The sequence below is a fragment of the Falco punctatus genome, assembly GCF_963210335.1.
Source record: "Falco punctatus genome assembly, chromosome: 4".
Lineage (NCBI taxonomy): Eukaryota > Metazoa > Chordata > Aves > Falconiformes > Falconidae > Falco > Falco punctatus.
In genome coordinates, this window is record NC_137583.1 from 31,332,336 (window position 1) to 31,346,334 (window position 13,999).

Genomic DNA, 13,999 nt, shown 5'->3' on the forward strand with positions numbered 1-13,999 from the left:
GAGGGAGCTGAAAGCACCTCTGCTGAAGGAGAGAAATACCCTTCCTCAAGAGTGGGTCCCCCTCCTCCAGCTCTCCCAGACTGTCATTATTGCTGGGCTTTCATCTTTTCAGGCTCAGATTCTCCAACCTCAAGAAGTTTAGTCTGGATTTGGGGGGGGGGGGGGGGGGGGCGCAGCATCATCCAGACTCATCCAATCCTTCCCTCTGCAGCGCAGTTCAACCTTCACCCATCTTGAAGGCAGGCAGGACATGGGTCTACGCAGGAATGTGATCACAGACTTAACCAGCAGTCCCTGGTGCCCTGCAGGGGCAATGAGTGCATGGTTTGACCTGCTGTAGGGTTTGCTTTTGTGAGAAAGCCAGCTGCTCCAGAGGGCAGGCACTCCTTACGCCTGCTGGCTGTGTGCTTACCTGCCTCCAGGAACAGCTTTTGAAGGGAAAACTGCTGCTTCTCTGTCTGGAGGCTGTTGGAGATGGTAACCCTGGTTTAGGGGATATCAGGCTCACCTGGAAATGCTGCGTGGGTTTCAAAGGTTTGAGTGGTCTCTAGACAGAGAAATACTGAGAACAGGAGTGGCGACAGGGTCCCAGCCCTCCTTGCCACGCCGCTGGGAACAGGAGATTATGGGCTGGTGTGAAGCTGAATTCAAGACTGACCTGAGTTATTTCTACACCAGAGGTGAGCAGAGGAATAGTGGAGTAGTGATCCAAGCGCATCCTGCCCAGAGACCCAGGCTCTTGCCTGTACTGATGGAGTGCTGTCTGGTCTGGTCATGGCCAGGGTCTGCTGCTGCCAAGCCCTGCAGAGCCTGCTGCAGCTCCACAGCTCCTGCACCCCAGGCAGCTGCTGGCTGTTAACGTCAGGACAACCCAGCTTGTTCCTCCTTCCTCTACCTCAAATGCGGGACTCAAAGGATTTGCATTTCCACAACCCTCCTAATCCAAGGCTTGAAAAGAGCCCTAGATGAACTAAGCCGTTGACTAAGGTGGAGAAAGGGAATGGCTTTTTCCAGCTGGCTGCGTTGAGCTGAGCTGATTCCCCCCGCCTGACCCCCGTTTACTCTCCCAGCACAAGCAGCTTTGCTCACCCTGTGGAAGTGCTCCAGGAGGCAAAGCAGGAAGATTTGGCCTTGAGGCTGAGCAGAGGGAGGTGTTGGGAAACCAGCTCTCGGCTGCCTCTCCATAGCAGTCACCCCTGAGTAATTAGGCAGTCCAGGCACCCTCCTGTAACCAAACAGGAATCAAATTCCTCTCCGTTCTCCATGGGAAAGGGCCGTTTGTGCTCTGCTCCGGCCCCACCAGCCACCGAGCCCCGAGGTCAGGCTAGCAGGAGGTTGACTGATACATTGCTGTGTGCATGTGGGTGTCTGCATTTTGGTGATGACTGAGAGCTTAATTGCTCTTCTAGGTCAGCTGGTCCACTTCCAAAATGGTTTCAAGGGGGCTGAGCTTCCTGCTCATTTCCTGATGGCCTCCTCATTCATGGCTTCTCCAGCTCCTGGATACCCGAAGCGCTGCGGCTGCTTTCTTTGTAGCTGAAGGGGAGAATGGGGGGGCTGTATGGGGCCTGGGGGCTGCACCCGCGAGCCTCTGCTGTTTAGGAGGCTCTTGGGGGTCCTTCTGCAGGGCTGAGGTGATGGGGAGGCTGCTGTCTGCTCCAGCACTTCAAGACTTGCAAATGAAGCTGTGATTAGGCAGTGTGTGTGTGTATGTTTCTCTCTTCTGCCGTTTTCTTTAATTACAATCTCAGAGGTAATTTCTGACGCATCATTAACAGTTCTGAGTAAACAAGGGGAATTCTCCAAATTATTCGCCATGAGCACAAAGGGAAATTGGCTTTCATCGTCTCCCTCATCACCCAAGGAAGAAGCTGTTCTGCAGTAGGCGTGGGGAGAAAGGGAACTTTGTGGCTGCCCTCAGATGCCTCAAGTCAACTTGAGACGGAGCAGCAACACTTCCAGTTTATCCAGCTGAGAGGCCAGCTCTGCCTACAGCTTTTTGTCCCTGCTCCTGAGCTGGGGCTCGTCATGTTTGCAACTGCAAATGCAAAGTGCTTCTTGCCTACAAGAGCCTTGGGTGCTGCTTTTGAATGTTCACCTCCCGTTTCCAGCTGGATGAATCGATACCCGAGCTGCTCAGGAGACGGGACAGACCAAAAGCTTCCTCAGGGAAGGTGACCCTGGTCCTTGGCTGTTGGGGTGAAGGGTGATGCCAAGGCCAGCGTGGGCTTGGGAAGGGAAGGAAGGAGCACTGATACGGAGGGACTTGGGACTGGGAAACTAGATTTGGTCTGAAGCAAGGACTCTGAGGGATGCTGGTGTGCCCTGTGAGAGCAGCAAATATGCCTGGCAGCTGGAGTGGGAGGAGGTGTCTGGAGAGGACCTCTTTGCTGGGAGTCCATGGGAAGGCATTCCAGCCTAGTGCAGGGCTCGAGGGAAAGTGGCTTCATTAGATGGGTGACACATGGAGCTGAGGTGAGGCAGTTGCACCCACTGGAGCATCCCCACGGTGCTAACAGCCCCTTCACCCACGCTCCGGCATGGTGGCAAAGCGTCTGCAGCAGCAACCAAGGGAGCGAAGGTTATTTATATTCATGTTGCAGCTCTGCCAACCATGACTTTGTTATCTGCCATGCATGAATATTATTTGAATACAGAGTTTGTCGTGACTATTCTTCCGCCTGAAACGAGGGATTTGCTGTGGGATGGGAGCCCTCCCTCCGGCTGTCAGTCAGGAGGGGTTTCCTTTTCCTGTCTCGTTGGAAGCCGCATCCCCAGCAAGGTGAGACAGTGGACACTTTTTCTCTTGTTAATATCCATGTCTAATCTCCTCTCAGAGGGGCCCTTTGTCCTAGACTGTAGCCAAGATGAGTAATTCAGGGATAGATGAGACGCTATAATTGGTTTGTGACAAATTAAAACATTTTTCCTTCAGAGCTGAGAGCAGGACTGTGGTCTGGAGCTGTCAAGCGTCACAGGGGAGGGTGATTTTCGGAGTAAGCGCATTGCAAATTGGCTCCAGATATGCCTTGGAGTCTGAAATTAAACTCCAGCTGGTGACTCTTCTCAGTTGGGGTTTTATTTTAGCAGGGGACAAAGGGAACATGTGCAGGGAGGGACAGCCTGATCGATAAAGGGAACGTGACTTTTTTTGCATCATGCAATGAGCTGGGGACCGGAGTGAGCCCCAGTGGGGATGCTGGGGAGCACCCAGAGGTATGGCAGGAGTAAGAAGACCAAGAGCTGGAGCCCACCATTGCTTGCCTTTCCTCCATGCTGCTCTCCATGGTTCCTCCATCACATCCCAGCGAGGAACGACCGCTACGGAAAGTTGCAGCTCAACCATCTCTTCCCTTGGTCGCAAGTGGGTGCCAGGGACAGAACCTCCTCAGGAGCTGCAGGCTGGTCCTTGCCTGGTAATACTTACTCTCCTGGGCTAAGGAGAGTCCCTCACTTCCACCTGGAGAGCAGAAGACCAGCTAAAAGTCAGGAACACAGAGGTGATCAGGACAGACAGTTTGATGAAGTACTTGGTTTGGCCCCAAGGCGGTTTTGAGCTGGATTTGGGCAAAGGGATGGAGGTGGGAGGACAATGTCTTCCTGATACAACTGCTCAGCATTGCTTAATGGAGAGTGCTATGGCAGCAGCATCTCCGCCTTGCGACGGAGATAGATGGAGAATGGAGTGCGTGAACCTCAGGCTGGGGAAAGGTGTGGGGCTGAAAAGGGGCTTCAAAAGAGGCAAGAGGAGTCACCGTGGGGCTGGTTTGTGTGTAAAAGGCAGTGAAGAAGGAAGCTCTGAGATGAAAAGAGCGAACAAAGTCCAGAGGACAGGGGTGTTGAGCCTGGGCCTTGCCAGACTGGTGAGGTGGAGATCACAGGCAGGTTCAATATGGGAATTTGTCAGATGAGTGGAAGTGAGGTCTTGAATTGTTTGCCTCAAGATTTTCTATCTGATACCAAAGCAAAAGGAGGCCCAAGGAAGGGGTGCCATGAGTTTTCTGGGGGGCCTGTATCTCAAGGAGAAGGAGACGGTCTGGAAGAGTATCAAAACAGAGAAAGTGCAAAGGCTGTCAGCGAGGTGGGGAGTTCAGACCTAGAGTGTCTGGGGAGGAGATCTGGGCATCTCCTAGACACAGCTAGTCTAACTAGCAGGCCACAGTGGCTGGGTGATGGTGATGGTGACTTGGAGGACTTGGAAGGAAAGATCACAGGATCTAGTTGAGCAATGCAAAGTGCAGAGATGCAGCAAATCCTGAAAGGCAGGATCAGATGGTGAGCTGTGACTGGTGTCACTGGCATTAAGATGTTAGCTAATCCGGTTTAAGGGGATAAGCCCAAGAAAAACTGTGGAGACCTAAATTGGAGCTTGTCAGTCTCCTGTGGAAAGCAGAAGTGTGGAGGAGGAGGGTTTGCTGAAAAAGCCCCTGGATGGTTGGTCAGAGACAGGGCGGCTGGTGGAGGGCTGGGAAGGTGAAGGGTTAGGAGGTATCGGGGAGGAAGGAGTGACAGGAGTTGCCGAAAGCTGCATGGGGTAGAGAAACCCCTCACTGTGGCAGGGAGAGCATGGGACAGCCTGTGCGGGGAGCCAGGGCAGAAGGTTGTCTTAGGGCATGTGGGGGGGGAATGGATGGGAGAAATCATGGAAACCCTGCTTAAACAGAGATGGGACTTAGTGCAGGGACAGCTGTGCTGTATTTCAGAAGTCACACGCAATTTTACTGTCTTTTCTTACCATAAGTGTGATGTTGTTGCAACAGAATAGCAAAAGGATAGATCAAGTTCAGTTGTCTTGCTGATGAGGATAAAATAAATGCTTGGCTGCATACTTGTTATCAATGTTGCTTGGATATTTTTCAGAAAAGAGACAGGAGGCACTGGGAGTTTGTAGCTGGAAATGACAAGGTTTGGAAGGAATCACCGGTCTAGTGTCAGTCCATATGTAACTTCCCTTGTTACAGTTTGTCCCGGAGCCGCCTGGGCTGCACAATCTCTCTCTTAATAGCCAACCTATAGCCCGTGCTGTTGGTGAAACTGGTAAGGTAGCAGCAAATCTACAGAAACCCAGTGGTTATAGTCTGGGAAGCTTATATGATACATATCAAAGCCAGTATGTGAATTGCGTAAGTGTGATGTAGGTCTGGCACTAAAGTGATAAGAGTCATATCAAGGGAATAACTTAATTAACTGGTCTTGATCAAAGAACTATATGAATTCAATAGCCCAGTTTTCAGCACTAAATGATGAAGTTTAGAAAAACTGTACTTGACGCAATTATCAATTTTCCTGTCCGAGGAGCTTTGAAGTGGCATTAAGAAGGGACAGTCTGTTGTTCCATTTAGGACAACTTTCTCCCTCCCTCCAGTGATCAGGAGGCAGAGGGGCTCCCTCTCCTTTTCAAGTGCTCATTTGAAATGGTCTGAAGCATAATAAACACTGGATGCCAAGGGGAATGGTATCTCAGCTTTCACAAGTTAATTGTTTCAGATGGTGTAAATCAGGAACAAAGAGCTGTCCTTTCCCTGCCAGCCAGAAAAAAATTCTTAATTTCCCTTTAGCTTTAATTTTGCTCAGGATTTTGGAGGGAAAGGGGTCTCATTTAACTTCCAATGGTCCTGGACCTTTTGGTCCCTCTGGCACGTTCCAGCTGCATGCTGTTCAATCAAGGTGCCAGGTATGAGAGCAAGGATGGAGTTAGGCTGTAGAAAGGCTTCTGGAAGTCTTTAAAATACCAAATGCCATGTGTGTTTATCCAGTCTGGATGTGTCTATACATACCACAGTGTTGGTATCTATCCCACAAGTTGGGCTGGGGTGCAGGATGACTTTCTGGGCCAAAGGGAGAGGGAAGCAACCTCTTTTAAAAATATTTTTTAAAAACAAGAAATCAAATGCTGAACCATCATGAAGAATACCAGTGAAAGGCCTGTTCTGCAGAGGGGTAGGGTTTTACTGGCCTTTCTGAGCAAAATGTGGCCTGTGTATTTGGTCCGGGACTAAAAATGGTGTCACGGATAGTCGGTGAGGATCTGGCTGATGAAATCCACCCCGTTATGGAAGCTGAGGTTTAACCTTCTGCACAACTTCACAGCTATTTCAAGGGGCAGTGGGCAGCCCTGCACTGCGCCCTGCACCACTGTATGTGCCCTCCGCTTGCTGCTGGCTTCTCTCCCCTCCTTCGTGTCCAGCTGGCACCCTGTAGACTCACCTTGCTGGGTAGGTAGGGTCAGGGGAGGAGGTGGTTCCTTTCTCCAGTTACCTTGACTGATCTCAACCAGGTCTTCCAGAGAGGCAGGCCAATGTGTTTGGATATGCCTCTTGGAAAAGGATGGCTAAACCTCGTTCATCCATCAGTGACAGTGCTGGGAGAAAAGCCCCACTGCTTCCAGCTGCTGCTACCTGTGAACAGACTTCCCCACTCTTCTCCATCCCCGGGGCACTGTGTCCTTTCCACCGGTGAGTACCTCATTCCCAGGGCAAGGAGAACTAGGGATGTTTCATGTCTGCCAGGTACGGTGTGAGGCTGCTGTGAAAAGCTGAGAAGTCTCAGAAAAGCCCTCGGGAAGTCAAGGATTAATTCAATTTCCTTACAGATCCAGGACTTCCCGCTGCAGAACGCAGATGGACTTTGGTTTTGCTCTCTGAAATGAGGTGGTTCCTCCTCCCTGGGCAGGAGGAGGGAATGATTTCCAAGGGCAGTAAGCCCAAGGTCCGCTCGCTTGGGTCTTCCCCAGAATAGGGCTGAGCGATGGAGGTGGGATGACTCGCTCTCCGAGCCACACTGCTGTTTTTTCTCCAGGAGATGGAAGGAAGCTGGGTGCTGGTAGCCGGGAGGCGAAGCTGCAGCTGGCCACGCCGGCTCTGAACAGTGAGGGCAATTAGAGATCAGAAGAGCTGGGGTGGCTTCGTCACATTTCCCTGCTGCTGTTCTGGAGGTGATAATATAATTCATATCAGAAGAGTTAGTGGGCTGAAAATGAATTGGAGAAATCAATCCAGAGGGTATAAATGAATTAGCATGTAAATGAGGACACTTGCTCTACATAGTTTAATATTGCCTGCAGCTGTAAATAATTCCAGGGATGGAATCAAAAGCCGCAAACAACTTCATTTTTGTACTCCTCCCCCGTCCGGGAGCACCTGCAGCTACGACCGACCCACCCTTGCAGTATCATCGCATTGCAAGGGAATTAAAGGCTATGAGATGTATATACTCTTCACCCCCCCCGCCCCCGATTGGCCATTATTTACAAGGCTGCTGCTCCTGGTTCCACGCACCGAGCGGCTGTTTGTGCACGCACGCAGCAGTGTGCGCACGGCGAGGGGGTGACATCTCGTGCAGCACATCGCAGGCCACCGCGGCCACCCCATGGTGGGTTGACATGTGTGTGAAATAGCAATTTCTCACCAAGACCTGCGGCATGAAAGGCCTTGATTGGGGTGGAAGACTTACCCCTCCTGGGGTGCCTAAGGATGCGAGAGGTGGGTGCTTGGAGCTATCTGGAGAGGCGGCATTTCCAGGAGAGGTGGAAAACTGCACTAGAAGTGCTGTGGGACCGAGTGCTGTGTACGGTCTGGAAAACTGTAAGATGTGCAGAGATGGGTCATTACGGTGGGGGAGGTGTCGGGAAGGTCCTTTATGAGAGGTGACTAAACAAGCACAGCTTATTTAGCCTAACAAAATGAAGGCTGAGAGGAGCTGTGATTGCACAGGCAAATAAACACAAGGGAAGGAGAGGAGCTAGTTAAGCTAAAGGCCAGTGTTGATACCAGAACATGCAGATACAAACTACTCATGAATAAATTTCAGAGGGAAATGAGATGGAAGTGTCTTAAGTGCCAAAGCAGAGACTATGGACGAGCACTGGAGAGTCCACACAACCAGGCTGCTCTCGCACTGGCGTTTGACTGTAAAATAGGATTATAGGAGCAGGTCCCTCAAGATCACGCAACTGTGTTTTGTGATCTGGGAAGTCCTGCCTGTTGCCAAAAGCCCCTTTAATATTCTGGCAGGGGAAGGTTGCAGATCTGAGGAGGGCATATGTCTCGTTGAATGACTCCAAGAGTGGTTGTTGAGAGCTTTTGGAGTGGTGCTGATGACAGGAGGTTAAAGATGATCCTCAACAGTCTTTTATCAGTGCTTCCCTCTTGTTTTTGACACTGACGGATCACTGAGTTCCCTCTTTCATCAGGTTGGAGTTTCAGGTTCTGTACTAACTAGATCTCCCAGGTGGACTGGAAACACTGATTAAGATGGATAGAGTGAAAGCAAGTCCATTAAATTGTTAATAAAGAATATTACACACATACCTTAATCTGCAGCTAGCCTGACACTTTATAAAAGTACATTAGGATATAATCCAATTGAAGCCACAATATCGAGAACATCTTATCTCATCACAAATTGAAGTTATATCATATTCCTCATTTCTTAAACTAAAAAGCTAAAACCTTTTAGTTTGCTCTCATATGCTTGTGTAAAACTTAATCAGTGGTTTTAACAACATTATTTTTCAATATGGGCCATTTCTGCTCTCATTTATTTACAAGAGAGAACTTCCTGGTAGGAGAAGTGATTCAATTTGCAGGAGGATACATCAAGCACTTAAGGATTTTGTAGGGATTGATTGATTATTTATCATGTTATCTTGCCTGGAGACGTCTGATATGCCTGTGCTTTTGCTATCTCTCATTCCACCTAATGCTCTTCCTTTGCGTCTCGCTCCCCTCCAGTGCTAAGGGCACTCTTCCTGCGTGCACGTGCCTGCACGGGTGTGTTGGAGGAAAAGGGGGTCAGGGAAGGCAAGGCTGAGGCTGTCTCTGTTGGGATGAAGACGCTGGACTGGGCAGATATGAGAGATTCATTTCACTGGAAGATAGCTCAGAGGTAAGAGAGGTTAAAGGGTGGTTTGCAATTCTGCTGGATTTTAACCACAGGCTGCTGTGCTGCTCAGCCATAGGTCTCCAAGTGCATCAAACACGTCCTTCCGCACAGAGGAGGGAGCTGGGGCACAGAGAAGCTGTGTGGTTTGCTGGAAGTCCCCCCAGGAGCAGAAAACAGCCCTGAAGGGCTGTCAGCCCTGGTTGGTAGCTAGTCACCTTGGGCCACACTTTCTAGGGCAGCCGTAAACACCTTCCAGTTGCCTAGCGAAGCACTGGGTGATGTCTGGGTGCCTCTGTGGGACAACGTGTCCTGCTCAGCCAGGCTGTCCCAGTCATGCACTGTCAGTGGCTTGCCCAGGGCTCCTTGCAAAGCCACCGTTGTCCCTACACTTGTGATGAATCTAGTGACCCAAGAAGGCTGGGCTTGGGGTGCAGAGGGGAAGGGGCCACCTCTTCATGCTTAAAGGAAACCGCTGTCACAGCAGTCTCACAGGTTGGGGGGTGCTAATTGTCTCCTGCTGCCTTGCTATGGCAGGAGGGTTCATTAGTAATGGCACGTCCTCCTCGGAGGTGTTGGAGCTGAGGCCAAAGGGGAGACACTCAGGTTCTCCATTTGGGGGGGGGGGGGGGGTGTCCCTGCAGGAGCCCTGTAAGAGAGCTGTGGCTTGAGCTTCGTCCTGAACGGTGGCTGCTCTGTGGTGCCGGGCATGAGTGGGTGAAGGAGGGGTGCTGCCCACGGGGGCTGTTGGCCTCACATCCCTGGTGGAGCTTTGGGGCACTGGATATAGCAAGACAGAAAACTTTTTTGATTTTAAGTAAGCAAATAATGACAGCAGGAACTCCAACCAAACCCTCAACTGTTTGGACCACAGTTGTCTTTCTGGCAGGGGGATGCACTGGGAACAAGGACATTCGAGGTTTATTCTTTTCACTGCTGTAGATTTTGGCAAATTGCTCTCCCTGCCATAGTTTTCTCTGAGCAGTTTGAGATCAGCTGGGTTTATTCTTTTATGAGTATTGGAGTGCAGGAGCTGCTCTCTTCTGGTGAAAATAAATACAGAAATCCTGAAGCATGACTCCAAAGAGAGACAAGCCTGTGAAAAAGTACCATGCTGGAAAGAGTGTACGTTTGGTTTGTCTTATTTTTCTTTTGCTTTCTGGGCTTTTAGGGTTCCTGTTGTAGGGATTGCACCAAGATGACAGACTAGAGAGGTCTGACAAATGGAAACACAATCCCCTGACTCCAGGAGCTCAGACTTAAATATCAACAAATACCTCAGGATGCACTTGTGAGTGCTGATGGAGCAGCTGACTCGGCGAGCGTGGAGGTGAACAACTCCAGAGCCCCGCAGAGCCCCGCAGTCCCAATTTGCTGAACCCAGCGGAATAAATTCCTGTATAAGATGATCCATGTGCATGGGCCCTCGCAGGATCAGGGCCAACGTTTGCAAAGTGCTGTGAGATGCTTGGATGAAAGGGACTACAGAAGCGCAAAGTATTACTTTTTCATGATTACTGCATTTGCTATCCTTGGGGCTGTCCAAATGTTGTTGTTCCAAGTGAAAATATAAAACCCTTTTGGCACGTTTCTTTTTTGCGTTGTGATAAATAGAAATGCAGGAGGGGAAAAAAAATATCTCCTAACAGTGAGAGAAGGAAAGCAGTCCCTGTGCAATTTGTTACACATCTCATATGTCTCTGACTGCTAGCTGTAGAGATATTTAGAGGGAGTATTTAGCCAACCCAGTGCACAGCCTCTGGAGTACCAGCTTCTGCTTTGGTCCATGCTTGGTTGAACCTTTACAGCAGCTTTATGTTTTTTTGACACAGCATTTCAGGAGAGTTTTTGATTCTGGAAGATGCCAACTGCGCCAAGTAGGGCTAAGATGATTAATCAAATTATTTGAAAGGGTGTTCGCCAGAACTGGGAAGTGACCAGTCTCCATCCTAATCTCTGGATTGAGATGTCAAGCCGGCCTCCAGCTCAGAACACTGAGCTCATCAGGAGGCAGAGGGTGGAAAGAAATCTCCAGCAGCGAACAGCCTGGCAGGGCTGCCTGTCGTGGGAAGGGAAGCTGGCCGTCAGGGGCTGTGGGGTGGTGCTGCTAGGGGGGGCTGGGTGAGGCTGGGGGGCATGTTGCACATCAGGCAGGCCAGATGAAGCTTCTCCAGCTGCTGCAGAGCAGGAAGAAGATGATGGTTGTGCCTCAAGCTGCCTTTCTCCCACTGGGCTGTGGGGAGGAGGGGTATGGCCAGGATGTGCTGCACTCCTGCAGCTCCTGGCTGGCCATAGGTTATGGGCTCCTCTGCTCCCACTCTGATTTTAGGTCATTGCTGAGCAGGATGGAGGAATGTGTGGCCTGGCATGGAAGAGACACAGGCACGAAGCAGTTTTGAACTTGGTGCCAGTGTCAGGTGCTTAGAGGAGCTGGGGCTTTGACTGAGGTCTTGCAGGGAATGGCTGAGGGTGGATGGCATGGGGCCACACTGACCAGGTGGCAGAGGGCTCTGTGGGATGAGCAGGGACTCTGCTTCGACGATGTGCTTTTCTCTTCAGGGACCAGACGGGTTCATCACAGTAACTGTTTGGATTTACTCATAGTTAAAGATGAAGCCAGAGCACCCAAGAAGGAGAAGGCACATGCTGTAGCAGCACAGCGTAGGGCAGCTGGGGCTGGGTTGGATGCTGTGGGGTTAAAAGGGAAGCCACGCACATGGGGACAGCGACCCTCTGCTGTTCTCCTTCCCCACCTGCCCTGGGGCTTGTAGGCAGATGGGCTTTCCCCTGAGCCAGGGTGAGCACTTGGCACTGCTGCATAGGGAACTGCAGGTCTCAACTCTGCTGCGTGGCTGGCAGGGTGGCTAGTGTCCCTGCTTCTGCACGAGCCCCAGAGCATGCTGGTATCCCTCTGCAGCATGAGCTGACAACACCTGGGGCATTTCATGGACCAATGACCTGAGCATCCTCACTACCTGCCCTCCCCGGCATGCTCGATGCTGCCTTCCTATCCACCACTCCGTTCCTCCTCAGCAAACACCTCTCACCATCTCGCCACTTCTCTTCCAGCACCAACGTGGGGGGCACTTGCCCTCGGCCGGAGCAGCGCCAGGGCCGTGGTTTGCAGGGGCCCCGCTCGCCATCTGCACGGTGCGGTGCCGGCGGCCGCTGGCTCCCAGCCAGGCCATGGTGGGTCCAGCCGCTGGCAGCCCTCAGCCGCTTCACCGGGCACCCAGAGCCCGGTGCCCGTGGCACCACGGTCATGTGCGGCCATCAGCTGATGGGGAGGATGACTCAGCCAGCAGCTGTCGGGCCCCTAAAATAATGACAAAAACAATTAGCAGTCCAAGCAGTAGCCTCTCCTTAATTATCTCCTCCGAGTTTAATTAACTAGCTAAATTATCAGCAGTAATGTAGGCATTAATTATGTCAAATTACAGTGTAAAAATCACAAAGTGTGGAAAATGTCAATTCAGCTGTGCTCACCTGCCGGGCTGAGACAGCGCCGGTGACAGAGGCTCAGCCTGGCACAGGGGAAGGGGCTGCTCCCCATCCCCGGGGCATCAGGACCCCGCCACGGCAGCCTCGGCGGGGCCGGGGGGGACGCCGATGCCGGCAGGAGCCGGTGGCAGGGTGTCAGTTGGGGGCCGCTGGGGGACGCCTGGATGGGTGCACGAGCAGGGAGGCGGGAGCATTTTGGCTCTGGCAGAGGGAGGGGAAGGAGTGTGGCTCCCCAAACCAGATGGCTTGGATGCTGAATTATTAAATTATGAATATTAATACAAATCAGACACGGAAGAGGTAATAATTTTGCTGCCCTACAGAAATAATTAACATAATTTTGATAAATTACATGATAAGAGAATCTCAAAATTGAGGTAGATTTATCTTAATTAATATCTTGGACTTGCTCCGAAAGGTAAATTGTTCCATTGGGGACCGGGGAAGGGTGAAGAAGGGGCCCCTGTATCCCAGAGCCGGACCCTTCTTGGGGTTAGCACGTGGGGGGCAAATGGGGCAGCCTCCCTAGACTGCACCCCAGCCCTGGCTCAGCCACACAGCGGGGAGCGATGTTGGGGTTATTCCCACCCACACAGGGACACCAAGTGACTTATTTCAGGTTGCGTGGGTTGGTCAGAGAGCGGAGGTTTGAGCTAGCATCTCCAGACTCCCATATACCCAGTGCCACCCTCCACGGGGCTCTGGCAGGGGCTTCACCGTGTCTCTGTGCAGGCAGGGCTGGGCGTGCGCCGAGGTCCAAGCCCGTGGGATAAATGGCTTCACCAGAAACTGCTGCCCAAGTGCCCCTTGACTTCACGTCAGGTGCCTCTGTACTTCGTGACACGTGTGCCTGTTGGTTCCATCCATCTGTGTCACGGCACACGAGGGGCTTAGGGGCTTCTTGCTTTTGCAACTCATGCAGTAACTTGGGTGTCTTCCCTCATCCGTTTCTAGCCAAGGGCTGGGTGTGTGAGTAAAACATCACATGCTTCCTGTGCTTGCACAAGCATGGTTTGTAATGGTTCTGGTGTATCCTTAACACCTCCACCCACGCCCTGGAGGGGAGCACGCTGCAGGGGCATGCAGATGTTCCCTCCTGGGGCCTGTGGAGCCACGTCCACGCTGCACATCTCTGACAGCACCACTCCAAGGGACTGGGGCAGGGCTGCATCCCAGGCAGGTGGAGACACACCGGGCACGTACAGTGTGTTTGTTTTCTGCAGGTGAACCACCAAGAGTTGTGCGTGGCTGAACCAAAGTCAGTGGGGACATCCCAGGGTGGGAGTTAACCTGGAAGCGAAGGGGATATTCAGTTATCGAGTGATTTGCTTCACCATCCATCATCGTGGTGTTGGGCTGCTTTGCCACTGCCCCACATTGTTTTCCTTCAGCTCGTGTGACTCCAAAGAAGCCCGTGTCCCTCTCCAAGTGTGAGTGCGATGAAGGCAGTGCCCTTCCCCTTTGCTGAGCCACGATTATTGCCGGGCTTTTTGTCTTGGTGCTGCTGCTGGTCATCGGCAAAGCCTGCAAAGGTGAAAAAAAAAAAAAAAAGAAAGGGAGTATAGATGGGGTGTGGAGATTGGTTTATATTGCATAAAATTTTTCACTCATATCCCAG

General features: G+C 51.6%; 1 protein-coding gene across 1 annotated transcript in view; it reads left to right on the plus strand.

Annotated features, from left to right (window-relative positions):
• LOC308061875 (uncharacterized protein) overlaps positions 1-13,999 on the plus strand; it is a 94,257-nt gene that overhangs the window by 2,113 nt on the left and 78,145 nt on the right. The window lies entirely within an intron of this gene.